Below are 6,807 nucleotides of genomic sequence, written 5' to 3' on the forward strand. Positions count from 1 at the left end.
CGCAAAATTACACAAGTCATTTGACATTCGTCTTCATTATATGTGTACACATCAACGAACTTCAAAGGCGACATTGTGTGACATGTCTCTTGTCCTACAATGAACACTGAGTATATGAAGTGTTTTGGTTGACGAAGTCATATTAATATTACAGAATACACAAGGCTTTGAAAATGATGCTTTTCTACTTTTAAGTCATTCTGTCAAATAAATACAATGGAATCAAAGGATATCCTTGATTTCATAAGTTAAAGATATTTTTTATCAATTGTGGTGTGATTGTGGGGTAACTTGCGTCTAGATACGCTACGTGTAATATTCCTCACTCACCCTTGCCGAAAAAAAAAAACTTTTTGATGTTTCAAACCGCACCACTATTTTATACAATCATATGTCCCATCGGAATTTGAGTTAGCTTTGAAAACTGCAGACAAAAACAATCTGTGAACGTAAACAATCGTAGGTGAATGACCATGTCCCTGGCTGGCCTGACAGCCCTTGGGGGTTGATTGCTAGTCTCGTCAAAGTCAACACATAGCAGGCTTCAAATGGCCTTTTTTACTGAATACGCAATACTTTCAGAAATACCGATTGCATTCGTGCTCGTTGTTAGCAAACCGGCAGCCACCAGAACACGGCGCTCACCAGAAAATAAGTCAATATCATACAGAAGGCGACAATATCAAAACACCCCAAGAAGCCTGTTTTGGAGGCTATCCTTAATTAACCTGGATTCGTGACAGAGCGAAGTTCGTCGGTAATTGTCGGCAGTCGGCTCAGTTCTGCCGAACAGCCCGTCTAAGACGGGTCGGAAATTCGGTAGCTCCTTCGCCATCATGCGGTGAGTACGAATGAATATTTCTCGGAGCGTCGTTAAAAACGTCAGTTTTACACGGCTTTTGCAGAACAGTCGGTTGAGAATATGGTTTTGCGGAATATTTCGTCGGTTAACCATGGTTGGTGGTGGGGGAAATGGGCGGTGCGCTCGCACAGTCGGCTGTAGCGCACTGTCTCGAAGTGAGATGGCTGCCGTTCGAGAGCTAAGTTTTTTTTCGTACCTGTCCTGAAGCAGGTATCTTAATCTACTTTACCGCTTTTTCGCCTTCTACCTAATGGTGCAAGGATGCGATACTTGTATCAGGCCTTGCTTTATCTGATACATCCTGAAAGTTTACCGTGCTAGATTTAAGATCCGAGCATTTGTTCCCATCAGATTATGTAAAGGGCAGATTTAAAACGTAGTACATGTAGTACTAAGTAGTACTAAATCTGTGTTCATTCGAAACCGCTATGCTGGTGTAACTAACCGCAAAGGAGGCGCGCGCGTGGTCTAGGTCTGCCCATGTCGATACCGGGAGAACTTTCTCCCGATATTGTTGGCAGTCGGTCTCTCGGCCTAGACCGCGACCGTTGGAAACGGACAGAAGCTAACAAGACTGAATTCCGGTCTACTCTCGCTCGGCCACAATTAAGTTTCTCATTCCTACGTGAATCATCTTCAAATCAGTGCACCATCTTAAAAGTCAAGCCAACTTTTTGAGACTGGGTCTGTACAATTAAAGAACTGCTTGCTACAAACTTTTTTGAGACTATGTTTTTGTGTCGCAGTATGGTTTTTATCATTTCAGGAAAATTTTTGTCGTAGGGCTTTATGTAGAGAGATGATTTTATCCCATAACTGACTTTTCCATGATATCCAAATATTTGTTGTTCGTCAAGAACTGTGACATATATACGCACAATATACTTTCCACTGATTTTTGTGGAAACTTTGTACACTTCGACGTGCATGTTTCGTGCTTTAGTACTTGCCCCTGGTATTTGCCTGCGGTTGGGGATTTATGTACTATGTAGTAAATATTTTATGGCATTTAAGTTCAGCATAAATTGATTTTAGTCATGCAGGAAAAACTGTTTTGTCCTGAGCTTATTACAAATGTTAAGGTATGTTGAAATCTGAAATTATTCCTTTCCAAGCCATGATTCTTTTGCATTTCTTGCGTATGCGTAGTGCTTAACGCTTTGGGCCACGGCTATGCCGCATGTTGGTTTTGTATTTGAAGTGCTACAAGGCTTTTTCAACTTCTGTGTACGATGTACCTTCAAGTATAAACCCCACTTTGGTCACCTTTAAGGTCCCGCCAAGTGAAGCGACAAACAACATTTGAAGTCATCCACGCTTGATTTCATGAGATAATTTGTTATTGTGGCCATGGTGTGAATGAACTACGTCCACAAATAAAGCTTTCTACATGAGCTTCTACAGCGGTTAGAAAGTCCCTTTTAGCCAGCCCAACTGATTTAAACTGTCAAAGTGGTGAAATAGTGTAACTGAAGCACGGGGTAAGTTTCGGCGCGGCAGTCCTGGGTTTTTCAACGGTGGTGCGAGTTTTTCGCGGGAAAGTGCCTTTTGCGGGGAGTAGTTGAGTGCAGTTTCTACCTGCACAGCAGTATTTTTTTACCTATGACGCTCCAGATCAGCCTGAAGAGAAAGCGGTCAATATCAGAGCATTTGCGTGCGACCAGTTCGAGCCTCTGACCAGTGCGTATACTTTTCATACCATCAAGGCCAAACATGAACTTTTGAGACTTTGCGGAGTCATATCAGATATCTGCATACCTCAGAGTCAATCGGAAATTCGGAACCATTCATCATAATTTGCCTGTCTCCCAAGATGGCCAAAATAAAAGCAAGGCCATTCCAAAATCAATCACAATTACAGTCTACCTGTCAAAACTTCAATAGATAGACTTTCCACTCTGGTAACGCACACCGGTTTATCTACAGTACACGCCCCTTTTTTGGTCAATACACCTTTCTCACGCGGCGGACATGATAGAATGAAGACGAGGCCAATGAGGCAAAGAAACAAAAATGATTTATAGATTTAGTTTTCCTCCCTAACCACACTAGTTTTGAAACGGATATGATGTCCAATTATCAATATCATAACTGGTGTAATACACAGAAAAGATGCAGTAATTTAGAGCCACGTTGACAGATCCTATATACCCCTCCTCCGGTAGCAAAACGTAGCAATGCAAAACGTAGCAATGCAAATTAAAAACATAGAATTAGAAATGCAGGTATTTGACGGACATGCAGTCACTTCCTCATTGGTCGATTCTCTACTTATCATGTAATCATTGGCTGAACATATGGTTGTGATGGACAGTTAGGTTTGCCACAATGGACTCGTTTTCATTCATTAAAAACAGCGGGAAACAGCGCTCCTTCACAGCGTCCCAATAAAAAAACAGTCTTCCGCCGAATAAGCGTGAGCACGTTATTTTTGTTCCAAACAATGCACATCTTTTAAAAATACATGCACGACAAATACCAATTATTATCAAATACCAATACCCTACCACCCCCCACTATAAGTGGCACCGTCCATTTAGCAGACGACATTCTGTGCTCCGTCCGCCATCTTTTTGAAACGCGTTGGACCACGATGGACGACGTAGTGTCGGAGTTTCCCTCTAAAAACTATCGGGAACGGATTCAGACTCAATGTGTTGGTCATGGGAACCGGTTAGAGACGACCAGGAACAACATGCAGCGGCTGGCGGGCGGGAAGCTGGCCCGTGACATGCCACGAGGGAGTCACAACAACCAAGAAGAAGAAGAAGAAGAAGAAGAAATGGACGAGTTGGAGGAATACGAGAACACTGCGAGTTAGAAGAAGAGAGAGCAGACGTATTGGTTAGTTTGGTCAGAAGGAACAGTAGACAAATTTATTTACAGTATTAAGTGTTATTAAAGAGAGGCGGATTCCTGTTCCTTGATAACACATAGAAAACCTGGCTGCAATCACTTTTTGCTGTCCCCAGGGGGCATTCACTCTCTTCTCAAGGGGTTTGCGGAATCGATGGGGTGGTCTACTGGGGTGGGCTAGCTCAGCATTCTACCCTTCCTGGGCCTCAAGGCTATGCATGGGGTTTTGGCCTCTTTATGGAATTTCCTTGAAGAGAAACTGGGTCAAGCTGTGGGTGGGCTAGAGGGAAGGCAACAGCTGATCTGGGGTTTAGGTGGCAGCAATGAACTCCACCAAGACTGGTAGAAAAGCCATTTATCATAGACAAACTTCTAAGTACTCAGTATACAATAGGATGTAAGGGAAGAGGTACAAGGGGAAATAAACTGGAAGTTGGATAGGGCAGCTAGGGAATGAGAGAGCCTTTGTAAAATGGTTACAGCCCTATGTTCCGAAATCCCTATGTTCCGAAATCCCTATGTTCCGAAATCCCTATATTCCGAAATCCCTATGTTCCGAAATCCCTATGCCATATAAGTTCAAAAACCCCTATCGAAATGTTCCAACACACAGCCATATTTCTTAGAGTCCATGACGCATTTAAAACTCCGTTTGATCTTTTAAAAAAGATTGGATTTTTCTATATCAGCTTTCGAAAATTTCGGGATTTTTGCATAAGCTATAAAAAAATTCAATTTATTTGAACTAGCTATCAAAAACTCTTTTCAAAGAAAATTTCCAGATTTTTTATAAAAATCTCGAAAATCTTTCACATTTTGATATTTTATAGTCCAAACTGTTCAAATGCTGCTTGGTATTCGGAGAATTTAGATTTCAAAGATTGAGATATCTAATGACCTCGCGCCAGTTAGATATGCAATTGAATATATATATACTTTTTAAAAATATAGGGAAATGAAAAATATTCACTCATACATGAACAAGACATTTGCGATGCGGTTCGGCCTCTGGTTCAAATTTAACAGAGTTCAGGATCTCCCAAATGGCACAAGAGAAGAGTATCAGAGGAAGGTATAGGATCTAAGATCAAAATCTAAATGCCACCATGAACCTCGTTAAGCCACAACTCTCTACCGAATTATGGCCCAGAGTTGGAACATTTAGTTACATATACTATACATTTATATTCACCTTGAATTTCGATTTTATTCTGTTAGATTTCGGAGCATAGGGATTTCGGAACATAGGGATTTCGGTACATAGGGATTTCGGAACATAGGGATTTCGGAACATAGGGCGGTCACCAACAAAATTAAAAACATATGTCTCACATTTAGACTAGAATGTATGTGCTGAATGCATGTGCTTGTATACAATGTACAATGTATTTGTGGTTATGTGTGTCAGTGTGCATGAGCGTGGGTTGGAATGTTGTCAGTGTGTGTGTTTGTACAATGTATAGTGTTGCTTTTGTTGCTCATTTCTTTCGTGTAGCCACAATGCTACTATCCTGTTGGCCTGACTGAGCAGTATAAGGAACAGGGAACATGGTCCTCCATGTTTAAAAATCTAAAACTGGGGATAACAAACTCCTGCACAATGTACATGTATGCTCATTGCCCACTTCCACCCCCCACTGTAGCATCCCACAAGCAATATGATCAGTTGCATTCCTTCCGGCCCACCCACAGAGTGACCTATCTTTTTCTCAAGGAAATTCCATTCGATGCTTAACCCCCCATGAATAGCCTTGAGGTCCAGAAAGGGTAGAATGCTGAGGTAGCCCACCCCACTAGCCCACCCCAGTAGACCACCCCATCGATTCCGCAAACCCTCCATCGATTCCACAAACCCCTTCTCAAGACGACAAGAGGGTCTGCAGATCTACACGGGGCAAATTCTGTCAGCCAGAGAAGCTCCAGTCAGGCCCCTGGAGACTTCCACTCGCCATTTAAGCGTAATGTTAGTAAACTTGGGAAAAACCCAGGTTACTGCATGTTTTCTATTCATACATACAATTACAAAGGCAATGTCCTTGTCTAATGACGGTAATGTACACTGCATAATAGACACGATCAGTTGTGTGTATTTGCGGCACATCGCGTCACAGCGATGCAAGTCGGATTATCCAAGACACTCTACAAACATCTTTCATCCTCAAGCAGGGCCCTGGTTTTTACATAAACCCACCTGGAATTGATAGATGCGGATTAACTTTTTCACACACAACATCTGGCACAACATGTTATCGTAGCCAGAAATGTCACCTGTCATTCAAAAATGTCTCCAACTAGCGACATTTTTGGATATCCCAAATGTGCTTTTTCCGGGGCAGCCATGTGCGCTGATTGGTGCAATGGTGCAGTCAATCATGGTGATTGACAGGACCACTAGCAGTAATCATTCACTCCCAGGTTTCCATATTTGGTTCGCATTCCTGCATATCCATGATTCGCTCTCCTGCTCTGAAGCAGCTTTGGGATAACCAAGGGTGTCTACCCAGGATGTGCTCTTTTGGCCTGCGAGTCTTGGACAGAGACATCACGTATCCAGAACTGTCGTTTTGCACGCGACGTGTTGAGTTGAGCTCATCGTGACTTCCATTTGTTAAATCATGGCCCATTAAACATTCTGGGGTACCGGTATTTAAATATATGAGTGTCGCTATCTTTGGTTAAATTTGTTAGAAAGAACCAGCGGCTGAATTGATTTTACACAAACCTGGCGCGGATAAAACAAAGATGGCAGCCTTCTGGCTATGATAATCACATGCAAGATAGTCTCCGCCTTTTAAAACACGAAGCTCCTCCCCCAAGAGCACGATGTGGATAGACAACCTTGGTTATCCCAGACGCGCTCCGCTGGATATGGAGCACATCTGGTATATCCCAAACCTGCACTCTTGGCTTGGGACGTGTTTGGGATATCCCAAAACTGCTCCAGAGCGGGTTTTGGATGGAGAGCGCTTTTTGGATACAACACATGTTATGCTGGATGAGGGGACAAGATAAGAGTAATTCAGTAATACAGTAGCCATAGTCGTCTACCTTCAATCTAAATGGCAATATCTATTTCTGTTTCAGGGTCA

This window comes from Branchiostoma lanceolatum, chromosome 9 (genome assembly GCF_035083965.1).
Source record: "Branchiostoma lanceolatum isolate klBraLanc5 chromosome 9, klBraLanc5.hap2, whole genome shotgun sequence".
In the NCBI taxonomy this organism is placed as follows: Eukaryota; Metazoa; Chordata; class Leptocardii; order Amphioxiformes; family Branchiostomatidae; genus Branchiostoma; species Branchiostoma lanceolatum.